Source organism: Scophthalmus maximus, chromosome 2 (genome assembly GCF_022379125.1).
Source record: "Scophthalmus maximus strain ysfricsl-2021 chromosome 2, ASM2237912v1, whole genome shotgun sequence".
In the NCBI taxonomy this organism is placed as follows: domain Eukaryota; kingdom Metazoa; phylum Chordata; class Actinopteri; order Pleuronectiformes; family Scophthalmidae; genus Scophthalmus; species Scophthalmus maximus.
This window is the reverse complement of record NC_061516.1, coordinates 14,867,452-14,888,938: the sequence shown is the minus strand read 5'-3', so window position 1 is coordinate 14,888,938 and position 21,487 is coordinate 14,867,452. Positions and strand designations below refer to the sequence as shown.

At 42.1% G+C, this 21,487-nt stretch overlaps 1 long non-coding RNA gene across 1 annotated transcript in view; it reads right to left on the bottom strand.

The window, feature by feature from the left end:
- LOC118300462 overlaps positions 1 to 18,618 on the bottom strand; it is a 31,880-nt gene extending 13,262 nt beyond the window's left edge. The window contains exons 1-2 of the long non-coding RNA XR_004790088.1: positions 18,347 to 18,618; positions 5,517 to 5,568 (exon numbers count right to left, since the gene is read on the bottom strand). This is a non-coding gene — a long non-coding RNA (uncharacterized LOC118300462). The remainder of the gene's footprint in view (positions 1 to 5,516; positions 5,569 to 18,346) is intronic.
- Between the last annotated feature and the right edge of the window lie 2,869 nt (positions 18,619 to 21,487).

Genomic DNA, 21,487 nt, shown 5'->3' with positions numbered 1-21,487 from the left:
GACACTGTGTCCTTGTTGCGTCTGCAGTCTGCGGTCACACCCTTCACCTCGAATAAGTTACTCTGTTTTTGTTTTGTTTTTCATTTTGGACATCATTCTCTGTCTGGAAGTCATTTTCATAAACAACTAGTGGAGCAGTCCGGTTTGGAAAATGCCAAACGTTACGCAGACATTACCAGACTGTTACACATGTCTGCTGTGGAGGAGGGACGGCACAGCCAATCATCTGAATCTCTGAGATGGCAGCAATTAGTCGGGAGGAATTAGTCAGAATACGACAGCAAACAAGTCGCAATTAATCTTTGCAACAAGCCTCTCTCAGGCAACAGCAGTTTCCCGACTCCAAGCTCGAGCGGAGACGTGGCTTCAGCTGCCGTACCTGCGTCGTGACAAACTGTCAGGAGCGGACTCTAAATCCCTCATTAGTAATGTTGATTTATTTATTTTTTTGTTCATTAATTCTAACAATTCACAAAAGTCTGAGCTGGCTTCTTGATGAGGTGCAATGAAAAGTCAGCATCTCTTAATTTGATCACCAGGGAAACGGCACACGACTGGAAAACCTCTCATCACATTATTTCCTACACAGTTAAGAATGTTGTTTTAAACAACACAAATATTTGCATCGAGTTTATATCAAACAGTGAAGAAAAAAAAAGAACAGAAAGACTGATTCACTATTAAAGCAATTACACAATCAAAAGAGCACAACTAGTGTCACTGCCTCTGTGGGTCAGTAGTTCGGGTGAATGACTCAACACTGTGTCGGTGTCTCACTATTGAATAAATGCCTTTGTTTCAAAAAACAATAAATCACATAAATTGCTAGGTGTGTCTCTGTTCCCGATACCATTTGGGACATGATTCAGATCAGTGGAAAGCCTTTATGAGCAGACAAGAATCCTCAAGTTCTGCAATCCAGTCACTGTGTGTGTGTGTGTGTGTGTGTGTGTGTGTGTGTGTGTGTGTGTGTGTGTATAGACATCACTGTGGTTTCCTGTACTATTGTGTCTGTGTTAGTCTGATGACTCAGTTGCACTTTCACTTGCAGTGATCACATGAAACAAACCAGGCATCCCACCCCAAAAAAAAACCTCAGCCTGAATCATATCCTTGACCACACACACACACACACACACACACACACACACACACACACACACACACACACACACACACACACACACACACACACACACACACACACACACACACACACACACACACACACACACACACACACACACACACACACACACACACACACACACACACACACACACCCTAGTGAGTCATGAACTATAGCTGTGAGTCTGTGAGGGAGGGACAGGGGGGGGGGGGCAGACAGTGTCGCAGCTCCAGCAGAGGTTGCACCTGACAATCACATTCCTATAATACCCTCTTTATGTATGGACCCACATTACAATGCCATCACACCTTGTCACTGAAACAATAAAATAATCACCAGAATTTTTTTTCTTCATCACTACCTCAAAATTGATATGCAGTTTTAAAAAAAAAATCACTAAGCTGTAATGTTGCTACAGCTTAGTGAGAAATATTAAATGTAAGCTACATCATAACTCTTCTCATCTCAAAAAATTATAGACGCCAATTGAATTTACAATTTTAAAGATTTGTTATAGATATCTATTTTCATTTCTTAATACTGATCAGTTTGGATGAACCTCCTTGTTCCAGACATCTGAACAGCAGTTCATACAGTATCTCCAACCCTATCAGTGATTTAAATAGTGCAGTAAAACGTCAGCTCATTCGTATTATTCTTATCATCTCTCATGTTTCATCGACTTTCACATCGTTGAGATAAACGTGGTCGGTTTTCATCCTTTGTCTCTTTTCAGGTCTTCGTGAGTTAAGGTGGTGAGAAATTCCTCTCATGCCCATTAGAAAAAAAAATCTCAGTTATATTGTTGTATCAAATACAGATGGAATGCCAACAGTTATTATACCTTTACTGACAGAGTGGTATTTCTGTATGGTTAGAGTTTAGAAATATACCTGTTGTTGTTGTTAAACATATGATAAATGGACTGTATTTATATAGCGCTTTTCTAGTCATATAGACCACTCAAAGTGTCAGGAAAGTCACATTCACCCATTCACACACATTCATATAGCGCTGCTATTTACCACGCATTTTTCTGTCACATTCATACTCATTCATGCACTGTCGGAAGAGCCGTCAGAGGCAAGTTAGGGTTAAGTGTCTTGCCCAAGGACACAACGGCATGTGTGCTGGCGGGAGGTGGGATCGAACCGCCAACCTTCGGGTTGGTGGACGATCGGCTCCACGTCCTGAGCCACAGCCGCCCCAAATATATGTGTTAATTATTTATTTGACTTTAATTGTAATGTGTTAAGTGAAGTAAGGAAGGAATATATGATAAGTATGAAGCAGTTAAACTTGTCAAGTTTAGTTTTCGTTTCAAAACATAATGTTGGAACGTTACATTGTGAGTAATGATGATGAACGTGTTGTACAAACATTGAGAAGAGTCAGAGTGATGAATTCCTGTTGCCTGGCAGAGACAAGAAATTACTATATTTACAGTGAGATATGACTTGGATCTATAATGAGAATTAATCAGTCCATGTTTTTGCTGTGATTTAAGACAGCGGGATTGCAGGCATTATATTATATTAAAATTTGGCTGCGGCACCAACTTCACAAAAGACTCGTCATTTGAACTTTTTCAAACACAAATATGTGGATTATTCTTCAAGCTATATTACAAATATACATTAAATCTAGTGCACTGGATCCTACCACAAAGAGAAATTGGTGTTCAACTGCAATTTTCTTTATACAGAATTCTTTTTTTTATAAATTTAAAGGTACTTAAGCAGCTTAACATCATCATAATCACTTAATATTGAATATCATAAAGCTCTCTCCCAAATCTGCATGATTCTTATGTTTTTTTTGTCTATAAGAAATCCTTGGACACGCATGTCAGACTTTTAACAAGCATAGAAATAGTGAAAACATGAAATGTTAAGAAATGCATATTAAAAATTCTTTTACCTGCACATTGGTCCAAACCCACACCAAAAACCAATTAGTTGTTTTTTGTGGACCCATATCTGAACTTTCCACAGAAACTCATTAAAGTATTGCAAACATCCTGCTTGAACACAAATAAGACCGAATAATATTCTCTCTTTCAGAGGTCGAGTCGGACTAGGTCCTGCAAAAGAAGTCATGAACTTAACTTCTTACTGTAATGATTCTGGTTACAATGTGAGATCGATCTAATATAAAACAAAACAGTTAATAGAAATTATTTAGTGTCTCAGGTAACTCCAAAAGATCATCTACACTGAATGCAGTATTGACTGTTTACTGTTTCGTTGACGACTCTGCCCACAGATTGACAGGAATTGACCTAATCCTACTTGCATCACATTGGTGAAATATTTGCTTGTATCCATGTGGTTTTTGTAACGTCAGCACCATGATGTTGAACAGATAAAACATATCCAACAACGGGCACTGCAAGAAAAATTCTGTAGAAATGCACCGGGTCATTCTGAGCCCTCCCCCTAATTCATTCATTACAAACAGAAGTACGTGACATGTACAATGAAGTGCACACTGATGCAGAGCTCCTCTGCAGGCTGGCCAGACACCGCCGTCTGCAGCCCATAAAACAGCGCCGCCACACTGTGTCACACGAGGTAATGGGGCTATTTTCCTGCTGTGACGGACTTGACAGGTGCTGAAACTGACAAAGTCTCCTCCTGGGTTGATTCTTTAAGAATTGACAGCGGCTGAGTGGAGTACAGTAGTCCACAAGGCGCTCCACATGTTTGAGGTAGTGAGTTCATGTACCTAAATCTTTTAACAACGCACAAACAAAACTCAACTCTTCTTCTTTTCTTATCAAAATCACAGATTTTCTGTCACATTGATCTCGTATGAATGAATGGCTGCCATTCATACCGGAAAATGTTGCGATCTTGTTTCAGATCAAGGTGAGTTGGGGGGCACTAACGAGTCGCAATTCAAAGGAGATGGTACTGAGACAGAGACATCGTCCCGTGTCAGAGGGAAACATAATTTCAGGGGCGGTCGCCCCATTAGCAATTGTTTTCAAGAGTGACAGTGAGATTGGGAGGTGGCGGAGGAGATGTTGACGATTATCAACCAAACTGTACTGTTAGCCGTTAATATTTTAAAGAGATACAGAACCCAGAATTTCAAAATATGTAAAACATGGATAATAGTGTATGTAATAACAATGAATGGTGGAATAATTATGTGAATAATTACCATTGAAGTAGTAAAATCAGAGTCGTGCCATACTGAAAACTGTGACTTGCACAATGTGAAAAATACAGTGCAGCAAAGATTGCCACCCTTTGAACACAGTACTGTATTAATTCTTTCGTTCTTTCTTTCTTTTACTACTGCTGCTGTCTTTGCTGCAGTGCTCCGTGATTGGCTGAAAACGTGTGTCAAGTCACTTCAACGCTGCCTTGATAAGGAGCGTTATTGGCTGGCGCTCCGACCCCACTCCACCCCCACCAACCGCCCGCTTCCCCAAGCCATGGCGTAGATGTGGGCAAGCAGATGTGTGCATCAGGTGGGGCTGCACTCCCAGGGAGGAGGAGGAGGAGGAAGAGGAGGAGGAGACTACCCGGTACTACCTCAGGTAACAGGGCAAATGGACCCTCTTCACTGCCCTTCACATGTTTACATTTACAGAGAGGTGAGAACGGGGATGCAGCGGAGGACTAAACCAAGTTCTTGCAGGGCTGCATTTACCCAAAGTGAAAAAATATTTAATTCATCACGTGAACTTGTCTTGGCAAGTAGCATCAATCCAGGTAAAATGAGGTCACATGAGGCAAAGTATTTGCGAGGTAAAAGGATTTTCTAATAAAGCTGTTCATTTGTACTTAGTATCAGGTGTTATTTCACTTTATGATGATCACTGACTAGAGGTCGCGCCCTCTCCATAATAGGACAAGAGACATCTTCATTTTAATCTATAATCTATAATCCGCTTTTTCCCCCCCAGATGATTAAAGTCCCATTCAACCCCCTCTGACTGTGCAGCCTCACTGACTCAGCTCCAAGCTCACTTCAGGGCAGCACATCAGAGCTCAAGAGTATTAGCAGTATTAGAAGCTGGCCGCCATTGCACAGACCTCACAGTGACACCGCTTTTTTTTTTTTTTTTAAAAGGTTACGCCAGTGCTGTGAGTCACTTCATGTGGTCTTCTGCCATAAACCACTGACACAGACAAGTGGCACCGAACAGACAAAACAAAACTCCCACTCACACAGCGTATACTAAGATGAAGTGGCCTTCAACAATCTGTGGCTTTGTTACATCACACCAAACTTGGAAGACAGGAAACAGTGAAACGGGAGTAGCAAGCGATGGTGCTTGTGATGTACAGTGTGTGGAGCACACAGCAGTGGGTGTGACTTCCACCTGCAGGCCAGACCAGGAAGTGAGGGCTCAGTAAAGGGCTCAACTTACCGGTGGGAACATGGTTACTGATTCCATCCTGTACAGAAGTTCATACTGCCACCTAAGGAAGAGAAGACAATGATGAAGAGATCATATCTCGAACCAAATAGCTGTCCACACCATCACACTCTGGCTGATAACAAAGCTGACATGTCTGACTCATTTTTTTTTTCCCCCCCGCTGTGGTGCTCCACATACTTCACTACTGACATTTTTGATCAGAGCAAGAGTAGCTGTTATGTAGAATGAGGACAGGAATTTTGGGTATGAGTGTTACGTAACCTGGTATATGGGCCAGAATAATAGCATTACATATGAGATTGCAGTTCAAATGGGAGTCACGGCGGTGAAAGGGAGGCTGATGCAGACTGCGGCAGTGTCTGTGTTTTCAGGCTGTGGCTCTGCGCTCGGAACAGACGCACGTGCCCCAGAGAGTTGTGTCAAAGTCTGATTCTTCTTGCCTCATTTCATTCCTCTCCTTCCCCATCAGTTTGCGTTCACCCCGTTCTCTTGGCCACACTCTGCTTGTTCTCGTTCTTACATTTTCCTTTTTTCAAATTCACTGACGTTGCCACATTTTAATGCTTCTACTTCCCCTTTTAGTGTCACTATGACAGTGACAGACAGACAGACAGACAGACAGACAGACAGACAGACAGACAGATAGATAGATAGATAGATAGATAGATAGATAGATAGATAGATAGAAGGATAGATAGATAATGTCCATCAGTGTATCAAATATCTCATTAGGGTCTCGTCAATCTGTCATTGTTTTTTTCTTCTCTCTTTCTCTAGAGGGGTGGGATATCCGCATTGGTTGCTATGGCACCAGACAGCTCCTCGTTTCCTCAGACAACGGCTAACTGCGATTGTGTGTCTGTGTGTGCATGCGTGTCTCTGCACATGTGTATGTGTGTATGTATGTGTGTATGTGTGTGTTTGTGTGTGTGTGTGTGTGTGTGTGCACGGTAATACAAATATGTGAACGTTCCCTCGTGTTTAATGTGATGAGGGGCAGAACAAGTCATCGTTAATCAGTGTCTGGTCCACTGTGGTTCTATTGCGGTCAGTGATAAATTTCCCTGGATAATATAAATCCATAGTCTGCGACAGGTAAGCAGCTACAACTCAGCTTCATGCAATGTGTTAAATACATCTTCCACTGGATGACTAGTTCAGATTAATTCATGAGCTTTGAATGTGGGACAGCTGCAACTAATTGAGAAGCAGACTGAATTTCTATCACTTTCCCGTTTCAGTGTCTCCGCCTCGCCTCCACTCTGTGTGCGAGTGTGTGTGAGTCTTCCCAAACTCACATCTTAGGGCATCTTTCCCTTTTGACCTGCCCTTTCTCCTCCGTTTGCTCTCCAGCAGATGGCAGTGTCTGCTCGACACTACCCCCTGCCTCTCACAAACTACAGAAATTAAGAGCTTAATTTCTCAGAAAACACACACTTGCCATTATGAATTAAAAGTGTTTTAAAAACATGCACTTTTTATTTTCCACCAACAATCAAGGTCAGTAGATCTGCGTGTCAGGAGGTTGGCGAAAAATCTAACACTGATGGACGAGAGAAAAATAAGGATGAAAAATAAAGGGGCTTCCTCGTACCACACACACAAGGTTCTTAAAAAATTCTGTGCTTTTACAGAAAATATATCTAAATATTACAAAATATTTTTGAAACACAATATGCATCATTATTTACTCAACAACATGGGGAAAGGCTGAGTATAATAAATTGACTTATTGTGAGAGATTCAAACAAAAATAGATTGAAACTGTCGAAACTAACCTTGCTGCTTTGACAGCTGGGGTGATAAAGAAAGAGAGCACTTGAGCCCTGTCTGTCTGTGTGTGTGTGTGTGTGTGTGTGTGTGTGTGTGTGTGTGTGTGTGTGTGTGTGTGTGTGTGTGTGTGTGTGTGTGTGTGTGTGTGAGTCTGTTCATGTTTGCGTATGTGTATATGAGGAGGCAGTGGTGTTGGGTGAAAGAGGTGTGTTTTTTCCACCCTGAGGGGCCTCCGGCTGGGGTAGGGCGAGGCGGAGCTTTGGGGAGGCGCAGCGTGGGGCAGGCTGTTTCAGCTGAACTCAGTGCACTGTAACAGCACTCGGGGCGGGAGGTCACAGAGTCCAGCATTCCTCCAGAGAGCTGTCTGTTTACACGACTGCCGTTGGGCTGGGGGGAGGTGGCAGCTCTGCATAGCTGCATCATCAGATAACACTTATTGCTTGCATTTATGTTCATCATCTACTGGGCAGATACGGATCCTATTCATTGTTCGAAAAAAACTGGAAACTGTTGAGGCGTTTCGCTTCATTTAACCCCCTTTATTTTTTCTCCACATACTGTAAATCCTGACACAAAGGCATTTTTGATCTCTGCATATAACCGGTTAACGCATAGTTTCTTCCCCAGTGATACAGGCAAAGGGATATATCCTTGTCTCCTCTCTTGTGTTTTACCTGTGGTATGATGGAATGAACGTAGTACAACCCAAGCATAGCCAAGAGCATCTGTAATGCATCCTTTATCAATTTGTTTGCCTCACTTTTCAGCTGCACCCTTGTCAACATATGAACTGGAAGACAATACACATGTACTTCGAAGGCCATTCTAGTATTGAATGCACATGTATGTTTCACACTTAGCCAAACAAAACCAGACCAGAGCTGAGATTATCCGCGTCAGACTAAAACGGACCAGTTCAGGTTCCTCTACACTGTCCCTTCTTATCAGGTTGTTTATGCAGGAATGGACTTGGACGGCTGAGATGTTGCTGGCCTCTCCACTGGGCTAATCTGGGCTGAACTTTGACTGTACCTCCTCTGTGCTGCTGCGTTCACATCCCAGAGCCTAGAAGCCAGCTGGTCAGCTCCAGGGGAGCACAACAGAGATGGGGAGTGACACCCAAGCCCTAGAGAGACAGTGCTCTGACTGTACTGTGGACCGGGGGGGTGTGGGGGTTATGGCTGTCAAAGGCTCCATTGTTTGACAGGCCAGCATGGTTTCACGTTCAGCGCATGATTCTCGCTGCGGGTCTGAACTCCAACCCAGTCTGACCTAAACTGTCCGGGAGGATGTAGCTGTGGCCTCCCCGGGTAAGTTAAAGTGTAACCGTGTCCGTGTTTTCTCAGGAAAGTGTGTTTATCTAGAGGACCAACAAGGAGGCCCTTTTGTTTAACTAAGTAGCGAGGCTCGCCCTAAAAGTAAAGCTCTCCGAAACACACAGGAACCAGGTGGCCCTTCTCTGTTCAATTTACGGCTATTTAGGTAGAGCGTGCATGTGTGTGTGTGTGTGTGTGTGTGTGTGTGTGTGTGTGTGTGTGTGTGCTCGGAGTGTTTGTTTACATGTGTGTGTGTGTGGGGGGGGGGGAGCATGAATGCAGGTACACACACACACAACTGCACGTCAAACCGATCTGGAAGGTGTACAGTGAAAGCTGATATTTTTGATCCAGCTCAATGCAAACAGTGCACAATGAAAGTGCACACAGGTCCAAACAAAGAGGCACGTCTCTTCAGAGCGGTGTGAAACAGCTGCGACCAATTAAATGCAAATAGTGCAAGGTAAATTATCACGTACAAAGACACACTGTTAGCGGGATGTTCTGTTATTTTTCAACCTGTCTTGTTCACGTAATTACTCACTAGTTTGAACACTACTGCGCCACTGTGGAGACGTGGCAAACACGGCCCGGACAAGAACGGCTAATAGCTAAACTAACCAAACCCCATGGTGTGAAAATAATGGCTAGCCGTGTTTACACACAGATGAGGTGCTTCATTAGAAAGACAGAGAGACAGCGGGGAGAGAGAGAAAGGCAGCAAGAATATAATATGTATTGCTACCATGTTCAACATCTTGAGGTTTACGTACAAAAAAGATACGTCCGTTTCAAACGATGTAACCGCGGCTGCGTCCTTTACGTTGGCATGGTTGTTAAGCAAAAAACAACAACTAGAGGGCAGCACAGAGTCAAGGGTTGCCCCACCCCCTCAAAAAATCATATGACGTTTGAAGACATAAAAAGCAAGGCCACATTCAACCCTTTCTCCCAATATATAAATACAGCAGTCAACTGTCAGAATAACTGCAACCATACTACTGAAAGTATAGAAGATCTCCTTTTCAACCTATACCTTTTACTCCATTAAAAGGTATAGGTTTCAACTATTGCTTTTGTTGTAATAAGGCTAACAGTTATTACCGGAGCTCAATTTGTGACACTGCAGTCGACCTGGGTTGCAGCTCTGACATTGCAAGCTTTTGTGTGCAATGGGGTTACTGCAATAACTGCAGGTTGTCCTGAAGGCAGAGTGGATAAATCGCTTATCACATAACCACAACATCCTTGTTTGAATTACATACAGACCACAACAAGCTTGTTTGATAATCATTTTTTGTAATTTGTTGGCTTTAGAGGCGAGGGTTGTAAATTACACTCCAGACTGGAGTCACATCTGATGCAGGGAATCAGAAATGAGCCTGTCACATTTGAACAGGTCTAATGTAGGTTGAAAATGAGTCAGGTAAACATGCATCATACAGTGGAACCGTTAGTGTAATTTTCAGATGACATGTTCAAGCTGACAATCACAATGAATGAGAAGACAATGCAACAGTTCTCTTCATTTTTCTGCTACAACTATTTACATATAGCTATTAGGCTACCGTTAAAAATAATTACTATGGGTGCTATCCAAGTTTAGAGAAAACTTGGAAAATGTGCACTTTTGTCTTTTTGCACACTCAGCAAGGGTATTTCATATTCTGGAAGCAGAGATGATGCCTTTTCTCTGACCCAAGGGTCTGCATTTCCACTCATGATGCTGATTCAGCCCACGATGCAGAGGCTCATGTGACAAATGAATAGCAGAGTAGAAAGAAGAATGTTGGGAACTGTTGCCAGTAAGGGAGAAAAAAAACAAAAAAAACTAATTTCATTTCTTGGAGCACTGTAATCTGAGGTTCAAGGCAAGAAGATTAACTCCTAAAGACAGTGATTCATTACAGAGATTATACAGGTCTTTAATTTCAAGTTGATAGATACTTCAGCCAATGATAGATTGCCCTGTCCCTGAGTTATGAGGTTTTTGACGATAATGGTTGTCAAAATGTCATGATGGTCAGCAAGGGGAATGTCCAGGTATCGGGCAGAGTGATGAGACTCAGTTATTCTCTGGGTCTTCAAAAAACTGTGTTTTCTGATGATTAAACAAAAACCTGTACTTACTTTTTGTCCAAAGTAAAATCTGGTTTCCCAAAGATGCTGTATCTCCAGCTCTTGACAACCCTTTGCACCTCAAAGCAAATATCAATATTTGGTTTGGCCCCATTGCCTTCAGAGATGCTAATATTTCTTCTTCGTGCACACATATTTTGATCTACACGGATAAACTTTTTTTGGAAAATCTGATTATCTGCTAATCTTAGACCTGTGTTCTGAACCTGTGCCTGGATGACCACACACACACACACACACACACACACACACACACACACACACACACACACACACACACACACACACACACACACACACACACACACACACACACACACACACACACACACACACACACACACACACACACACACACACACACCTATAACCTCAACCTAAACATAGCCAGCTGATTGGCTGACCCGTTAAAATAAGAGGCAGTAACAATTTCTGTAAAATTGCGTATATACGCTCTAGATCAGTTGTATATCTATGACTAGGTCCTATTTAATTCTCCGTGTAAGGATGTCATTTTTATTTTCAACTTTTATTCCCTTGCAGGATTGCCAGATGAATGTGAATGAACAAGTCTTCTTCTATGAAACAGCCAGAGGAGCTGCTGATTGATAAAGTCACATAAGTGATATTGTAGAAATCCAAAGTTTTTCTTTTCTTTTCTTTCCCTTTTGTCATCTTCCTGTAAGATTTAGGTCCAAATTTGTTCTTAGTTACCACAAGCATCTGATCTTACGCAGTGTAAGAAAACACACAAAATCAATCACAGCGTCACCTGGCATTTAAAAAATATATACGTTTCTGTGGGTGAGTGAAACTCGCAGTGACTTGAAAAGGTTAAACACTGCCTGAAGACAAACAAGTGAGTGACTTAGAGTTAATAACTTTTTTTTCTTTTTCTAGCGAGCCTCATACTGTGTTTTTCTCACTGGCTCAGTACGGGATCGACCGCCAGACACCGAGCCGGCTCCGCGCTGCGAGACCCTCTGCCTTCAGCAGGTTGATCACACCAGCAGGAGTCCAGGGCAGCAGAAGAATGTTAAGAAGTGAACCCAGAGAGTTGCGGTACATGAGCCACTCTCGCGGCTCTGGGCTCCTCGGCACACAACAGCTCTGTCACGTGTGCTACCTGAGGAGGATCAGAAAGGCAACATCTGGATATGTTCGGAGGGCTGTAATTTTAGAAGCTCTCTAACACTCTTAATCCCCTCACAGTATGTTGTTTATTTTGGTCCTGTTCTCTGGTCAATAGCCAGATTTCTTAGAAGCAACCACCAGGTTACTGGGATTGACACGGTGAGGCCCTGCGAAACAGAAAAAAGTTTTGGCGGCTATAAGGAGGCACATTTTGAGCATAGCGAGCACAGCCACAACTCCCATTAAAAATATAATAACCAGTCAATAGTCATATCTGCCCAGTCAATTTATGCCTGCTTTATTCTACAGCATGAGTGGGATTTTTTCTTTCTTCCGTGAGCAACTTTTTTGTTTGCATTCCAGGAAAGGCTGCTCAGTACAACACCACACTGTATTATTCTTTACTGTGACCCATGTGTGGACCCGTCGGTCACAGACATAAGATGAATCGCCACGCTGCTGAAAACTGAAGAGAGCAGCAGTTTGCTCTGAAGCAGGCAGAGACAGAGATCACCGAGTCGTTCCCGAGGGCCCGATAGAAACGGATTTCATCACTGTTAATGCGTGCTTCAGAAGTGTCTTCTGACTTCATCACATAACTATGCTCGTGGTGGAGGGTTTTCAACTTTATTACAGAACTGGGTACTCTGGTTGTACATGCAGGGGACAGATTGACAGGAGGAAGAAAAAACAGCAATCTTCTAGTGCAAAAGTCACTACATCTATTTGTATTTGCCACAATGTTTTTTTTTTTTAAAAACTGAATACATTAAATATATTATTTAAGTCATACTGCAAGGATGTAGTGCTGTATTACTTTTTCAATGTGTCAAATTATGATTCAGTTTTGCTTAAGGATTACGGTTTAAATTTGGTCTCATGTGGGCTACAGTACAGCATGGCACTTGTTAGGTCTTCCCAGGAATGAAACTTGTAGTATGTCACTTAACAATAACACAACAATGCCGAAACCAGACAAAGGGAAAATGAAGAAGACAGAAAGAAGATCGAAGCACAACAGGAACAGACAGTAAAGTAAGAACAAGTAAAGAGAGGGAAAGAGAGAGAGAGAAGAAATGAGAAGGGGTCAAAGGGGCAAAGAGAGAGGAAAGAAAAAGGGAAGCGGCACGTCATATTTTACAGCCGACAGCAAGCGTGTGGTCTGGCAGGCGCAGCAGGAGTAACTTTATTAGAGTTGTTTCATTTACGAGGAGGTGTCCTTCCTTAAAAAAAAAAAAGGATCAGCAGGTTGAGATCAGTCATCTCTACCCACTACCTTGACACAAGGATATGGCTCCATAATGGACTATATTCCCTCCTCATATAACCAAATCCATATGTAGCCACAGATTCCCATGTACACAAGAGCACTGTGTTCACAGACATCTATTAATCCTAATAAATGTGACACAGACAGTGAGTCACAGCTGCCTGACACCTGTACTGTATGTGAGGTGCCTCGCTGCAGGCGCACGTGAACACAGAAATCACTACACTATCACTTTACATCCAACAGTTCACATTTGAATTTTGCTCAAACTTCCTGTCCTGCCCACTGAGCTGGCACCTTTGAGACACCAGGATATACAGTACTTTCACATTTAAAGGGGCAGTAATTGATTCTAAAGCAACACACGTTTTGAAAAAATCAGGTTGTCACGGTCCGTGAGCTGTAGCTGTAGTTTGTTGCACACGTGAAGAAAACACGACTGACATTAGGCCTACAAATATGACAATCCACGAGAAATCTGACTGTGCTATTTGGGCTGAACTGCGTCATACTGCGGTGCCTCATCACGACAGTGGCATCAGCACAACAATGCTCCCACACAGCACCGGGTTATTTTCATTATTTAATCAGTCAAGCAGAGGTTCACCCTGCCACTAATGCCTCTGCCTCTGGTTTGTTCAGGGATTACTCTAAACCGTTTAGTGAAATGGTGTGTGATCACTGCAATGATACTGTCTTTTCAGCCCTAAGCCTCGTGGAAATTACCGCAGGACCTCACTGTTTTCATTTTCCAAGTAAGATACATTTGGACATTATTGTCCTGACTGCAATAATCCACCTCACAACCCTCAATCATTAGTATTTCTGTAAGTAATACCTTGTTCATCGTCTGACCTGTATTTCTGTCTCTTCTGAATAGAACACATACCGTACAGACACAGGGGGCTCTCAGCCCTTTTGTTGCCGCACAACAACCATTAACAGTAACTAAAGTCCAAATGTCAATATAACAGTCTGCCCTATTAACACTCATTAAAGATGGAGAATGAAAAAGGGACAAAAGTATCCTAAAAAAATTCTCGTCTTAGAGGGTCAATCTGAGTGACAAGAAAAAACAATATTTGTAACGTTATGTTACACTTTTTATCGTTTTTATGAGGAATATATATTAAAATATTTCTTTCAAACGTGCTATCAGCAACAAGTCAACCTCAGTGACCACGGCAATGTGACCTTCAAGCCCGGCTGTTGTTATTTTCCATAGAGGTCAGCAGCTAAGAATCTGAAGCATGCAGAGGCTGAAACACGCCTTTCCCTTCCCAGCAACCCCCACCACTTTTTTTTGTAAATATTTTTTGCCTATCCTCTGGTACAGTACCTCCATTTCTGTTTTTTTAAACTCAATGTACGTTCTGAGGCATACTCTACGGTAAACTCCATCATCCTATGTTTCCATGTCGCGCCTTCTGCTGTGTCTGCAGCACACTTTTAACTTTCCTGTGTTTGTAGCATTGTGAGCAACATCACTAAATATAGTTCCGTCATGATGTTGCTCAGTATTTCCATGAGCGGTGATCATTAGACAGACCTGTGAAAAACAGGGGCGCTATTTTCAATCACGCTGTATCCACACTCCAATGCATACCGTGCTTTATCGTCTATTTTACTCTAAATGGAACCATGATTTACAAAATGAAGATCATCCTGTATTGTAGAAGACTTGAAACTAAAGATCGAACCATAAACTCCTCAAGAAAAATGTTTACTGAAGTCATAAATCAAGTAAGAAGTAGAGTCATTTTCTCATAGACTTCTATAGAAACTCACTTCTTTTTGCAACCTGTGGAGTCGCCCTCTGTAATAGGGAGAATGGTGCCTCTTTTAATTCCCACTAGCAATATATAACTTAAGTGAGAGAATATGATCTCAGTTCCCGCTTGAGAGATAGTCGGTGGCTTAAGCGGCTGGAATTAGTATCAGCAACTTCAAGAGTAATTTCAAACTGTGGATGCGTAAAAAAAGAGTTATAGAGAAGTTATTGAAAACCAGCATTCATCTCCAAAATTCGACTTCAAAACTTGTGAAACATGAAGAAGTCTGAAGAGTTTGGCATTTTTGTTACAGCGACAGCGCTCACAGCTCATTGGGCTGGGGATCATGTAGCCTGGGACCCAGATGAAAATTCTGGGAGCTCATTTAATTTGCTCTGCCAGACTTGGTCTGGATCGTCTCCATTGGGAAGTGAATTCCCGCTGGAAGAAAAACTTGGCGGTCCAATCAAAACCGATTATCTAATAAAAGGCGTGGTTTATACCATGACACAGAGAAAGCTACTTATGTAAACAGCAGAGGCTGCTACTGAATACCATTACAGTTTCATTGTACAAAAAGCACCCGATATTTTCACATTTCTCCCCCCAAAACAGCAACACTGGTTCACAGACATTGTGGAATCATCATCACAGGCGTCTCCTCTCTGTTTTAGTCTGGCGACATTTTGTCGTCGCTCAACAGGCGTCACATGATTCGTTGCTCTCACTGGTTGTAGGTATATCCAATTGCATCCGGAGGCATTTAGGTCTGCGTTCGTTGGTAGCGCCTCTTGGAACTCGAAAATGAACTGAGAGGTCCCAGACTAATACGCATTTGAGTATTAGTCTGGCTACAACAGGCTAGGGATCCTGAGGAATTTACACCAATCAGCCATGTTTCAGTTCAGTGACTGGGACGAACCAGTCCAGTCAGGCGATTGATAGGCTTTGTTTTCTGTACGTGAAAACAGCTTAAGCACACAGACTCGGAGCCCAACAAAATGAATTAGCACTTGACGCTTTAGAAGTTCTCTGCTGCTTGAAGGTTTAATAAAAACAGGGTTGTGTCACCGTCAAATTATTTCAGGTTCTTCTGCCCACTAGTGGCTAAAAATGGATAAAGGCATATTTAATGTTATTTATCAGTTTTAGCCTTCTTTCTTTACTTCCACCTCATTACATCCTGGATTAATAAGGCCACATTCAGACCTAATGATTTTAGCTCTGCGTAACAGGCAATCTACCACGATGTCTGGCATTTTAAGGCCTAGAATTCAGCATTTTGGTTTTTTAAAACCAGAAGTTACCCTATTTGGAGAAGCGGGGGGTGGGCCTGACTGAGAGCTGGTCCACTGCCTATTGGACGGTAACTGTCAGTCACACGGTATCCATGCCCAAATGCATACCATGGTTTATCAATCTATTTTACTCTTAATGGTACCATAATTTTCGAAATTAACATCATGCTGTATTGAGGAAGGCTTGAAACTAGCGATTGAGACCACAAACTCCTCAGGAAGATGTTTACTGATGTTATATGTCAAGTGAGAAGTAGAGTCATTTTCTCATAGACTTTTATCACAACCAGTGGAGTCACCCTCTGCTGGTCATTCAAAAGAATAAAGGTTTCATCAGCAATGGCTTCACTTTCCGGAACCAGTGACTACGTCCATATTTATATACAGTCTATAGCCCTGCGTGAAGAAAACTCAGTTTCTTACACATTGGACAATGGAGCCAGTCTGTCGGCACAGCGGGGGGTGCCAAAGCAGGTGGCAACAAAACCATGCAGGGTCAACTTTTGCTGCAACATAAAACCATCCATCTAGGCTAAACTAGGCTCGGTATTTTGCATTGTTAACAACCAAACGTAAAATAGTTGTCACTGTCATTACTTTCCACAGAGGTAAAATGTGAGAATCAAAAACTGTCCGTTTCATAAAAAAACGAAACACACTAATATGTGGACTTTCTGGATCATATTTCATCGTCTTACCAACACAACAGCACAACCCCACCAACAAAGTCGCTTGTGCTATTTTAATCCAGGGCTGTTTTTGGTCTGAATCCCCCCTAATGTAACCCAAAGGTTGGACAGAAGGACATTATAGCTCAGTGTAAGGAAAGGTAACGTTTTTAATTCTGGGTAAAGAAAATGATTTTAACAACGTTCTATTGTAATATAAGTTAGAGGTTACCGATCACAGGTTCTTAGTAATCATGACCTGACTCAGGAATCAGGTTGGTTTGTGTCCAAATGATTTGAAAGTCAAGTGGACGAGCTATACAGACTCTGCTCATCGGGTGTTTGTTACTTTTGTTACTCATTTTTGATTGATTATGCACATCAGGTTTTGGTAGATTTTCTGACGTGACGTTGCTAGGTCTCAATGGTGACCTGAAACTTCCTTTGATCAGAGATAATGTTATGGTTTTTTTATGTTATGATGAACATTCAAATCAGGAATTGATGAAAAATCCATGACACTGGTTTTTTTATGTTATGATGAACATTCAAACCAGGAATTGATGAAAAATCCATGACACTTATTTAACTTCAAATTAGCGCTTCATAATTTTCTTACTATTGACAGACTGATCAATTCTATCCCCATCGGTCAACATCCATTTAAGCTTCCAAAACGTTTGACAACACTGCCCTTAAACTAACTGTCACACTACTTTAACAGTAAGTAGACTATGAAGCACAAAACCCTCTCTGCTGCAGACATCATGCAGACCAGCATGCATCCTGATCTTTGGGTTCCTGTTCATGCTCATACATATTTGAACTTTGCACAAGAACGGTAGCTCCGAACACAAACAATGGAAACGGCATAATGTAAGGATTTGACAAGATGCAGTGTAGTTAAATGAGCACTACAACAAACAAAAGGAAATTTACCCAGAAAATGGAATTCTCCAGAATCAGAGTCAATCGACCGACAACACTGCAGACTGATAGCAATGTTATTATAACTGAAGTAAGAGTACAACAGGTTATTTCTTTACAAGTAAACTGATGTTCTTTGAACCAGCAGGAGTAAATCCTGCCTGGTCTCGGGTGAAGACATCAGAGAGTCACAATTGCTTCCTGTGTGCGAGAAGCGTGTGCTCGTGTTTACGTGCCGTGTCTGGACAAATGAACATAAGAAAACAGGGCATTCCACACGTGAGTGAACGGGAGCAGCTGAGTTGAATCCAGAGATGAACGGCAGACCGGCCAACGCATCATGAAATTCATCAGAACACAACACACGCCCCCTCACACGCGCATTCACACAAAGCTTAAGTATTGCTCAGTCTGCTGAAGGGTTTTCAAGCAGCTGTATAAGAAGGTAAACACTTTTTTTAACTGGATCTGGTTGAGACTAAAACAACCTAGAATGACTTCAGCTGTCCGGAGTGACTTACCCTTGTCCACACAAGTCTGCTTGTTGTGTAAGTCCCTCATCCCAGCTTTGCTCCTCAGATCTCTTTTGTCTCAAAATGGAGGCAGAAACTCTCCAAACACAATTCCTCTGCTCTGAGTGTTTGTTATTTTGAGTCTGGCGGGTCCAGTTCTGCTTCTCTCCTGCTGACGAGCTGCGAACAGGACGGCATTCCCGAACAACCAGTTGGAGTGAGAGACCAGTGCGTCCTGAGACATACAGGTGCACGCTGACGCGAATACAAACAGCTCAGAGGAGCACAGTATGAAACGGCTTTAGCCAGTGGTTCCCCTTGTGTGGGACTCCAACTTTACTCCTCCTCCTCCTCCTCCTCCTCCCTGCACCTCCCCTCCCTCTCTCCCAAACAGCTCCAAGACAGAACAGAAAAGAAAGGAGAACTCAGAGATTGCCGTTTGTTGAGCGTCTTCTTGTGAACAGTTGTGAGCGTAGTACAAAAGCGTTTGAATAGTTCACAGAACAACTTATGAGCAGCAAAGATGAAGCGCAGCAAAGGCACCTCTGTTCTTTGTCCACTCATGGAGCTCCTTTTCAAGCCGACAGAAGCACTTGCACAGACTAAGTTAATATTTTCAACCGCACTAGAGATAAGCAACTAATAACCTACACTTGTTTCTCAGAAATGTCTTTGTGGAGGCCAGTGGCGCAGAGACTTTATATGTTTATCTTCAAGTTATGCAGCACAATAAAAATTACCTGATGCTGCTTTCATTGCACAAAACCTTGTTCACCAGTTCCATTTAGAAAAAACGCATGTACTTAGTGCTCCTTCTCACTCATTTACAGTCAATCAACACGAGATGTACTGTAGCTCATTGCACACACAGATTAATGAACATGGGATGTCTTATCTTGCACATAATGGTCCCTGATACACTGCAGACGGATTATAAGAATACATTACCTTAACTGATCCTCTGGAAGAATGTCATCATTAATAACTACATGCTCCAAGCATGCATTAGTGGAGAGTATTATGTCAGCCCGGCAAAGCAGGCAAGAATGCCTGTGAGGAATAGTTTTGAAATTTCAGTTTTATAAAAGAGGAAAGGGGGAGGGCTCGCGGGGGCTTTTGGAAACAATCACTCAATGCCTCCCCTGGGCTAGAGTTGCCCTCAAACAGAACATGCTAGCTCTAACTTGCCTAATAAGAAACACAATGAGGTGTCTACAGGGGGCCAAGCAGAACTCAAATGTTTTCCGATACTGAAAAAGTTATTCTGGTGAAAAAGTTTTTCTCTTAGAGAAGGACCCTGGAGTTGAATAAATGTGTATTGGACAGTAATTCAGGCACACCATAGTAGACAAAGCATCTTGCTCTGCTGCAGTAGACCTCACATTTCCATGTTGTTGGATTCTGAAGGCAGTTTAGTGCATCTTGTGAATATGCAGAGGCCTCAATAACTCGTGACAGCTGTGTCAAACCCTATTAGTGGTCAGGATGACTAGATCTGTTGTTCAAAGGCAAAAGGCCAATTCACTAATCCCACAAGCCCCTTTCAGTGTAAAGCCATTCGAGCCGTCTTCAGATATTTATATTTGAATGACCGAGAAACGATCACGTATCGTCAAATCAATTTTAACGAAAATTTATAAAACACTGGGAAAGGAAAATACGAATTAATATGCGTTTCCACCAAGTTTTCACCCACTGCATTGATGCAAATATTGGGAGTTGAGCACATTGAGATGAACAGCTGGTGGCGCAGTTAAGACATTGCAGAAGAATTAGGCGCAGCTAGGTGGCATATTGAAAAAAAGTTGCAGGGAAACTTAAAATGGTGAAAAAAAAACGTGTAGAAAACGTAATTGTCTACATAAACATCACATGTATTTAGTAATTAGGGGAAGTTTACAGTCTCCTGTAATGTTTTCATCTAATCTGCCACTGTTTTTTTTCAGTTTCTTCAGTTGATCAAAAGCTCAAGTAAGATTTGTATGTATACTACAGCTGTAGAATAGACTGAAATCCTACCCAATGGTAAATCAAGGATTGGGATAATGTTTTATTAAAGTCTATAAAGATAAAGACACCTTACATTACTTTCCCACACTAAATGGAAAATTGACACAAGCTCGGGAGGGAGTGTTCACATACTGCCACACGGCCTGAAGCAATGAAGCAGAACAAACTTATGTTCCACGTCGGCCTCCTGACCCTGAGCAATGTCACACACTGTTCAAAGCATATAGCTGGGTCATATATTCTACATTATGGTCCAACTTGAGTCATTTTGGTTTTGCCATTAACTGGCCTTTAAATGCCCCTTGACTTTTTCCACACTGTCTTAAAGGAAACCCAAGATTTCAGTTCCCCCATTGTCCCAGCTGATGACACTGCCAACAGGAAGCCCAGCAGCCTTACAAGACAGCCACTTAGGATGCTTCTTGCTTCCCTCAACACGTTGTCAAAGACGGGGACGACAGCCATTTGCAGTTGTCAGAACTTACACACAGCGAATTCAAAAGACAAAATAATTAGCAGGGGAGCGAATGGATAAATGTCCCACAGCTTGATTTCAGCTCTCCACAGTAGGTCTAATTCAGAGTGGCCTTCGCAAAGAGCTAATGATGCTTACGAAGTGGCCAAACTAGCGCGTTTTGTGTCACATTCATCAAAATAAGCCACGTTTATCAACAAGCTGCAGCTCCATAACTCAAAAGTGCTGAATCGCTAATGAATTGTAAATTTAATAACTTGTGACTAAGCTAGTAAATAACTGATTAGTTCCTCATTTAATGACCATTTACAGAATGATTACACATTCTCTAATCAAAGAACAATTTAACTATTTGTGATGTGAAAGTTTTTGCTCATAGTGCCAAACCCACACAAAATTGTAACGCGAACTGCGGTGTTCTCCCAAATCCTCAAAGGGTTTTAGCATCGCCGCCGCCATCGTCTCGACTCACTCACGCCGTTATCAGACAAGATAAGTACCCTGATTGTGTACATAGTGGGGCATCAAGCAAAAAAAGACCCAGATATTTTTCAGTTGGTGGAGACTAAAAGAGAGCTAAAGGGAGAGAAGAATGTCCATCCATTAAAATATTATGTCAACAAAAATCTCAGAAAGTTTAAAAAGAAAAGATCAGCACAAATTGA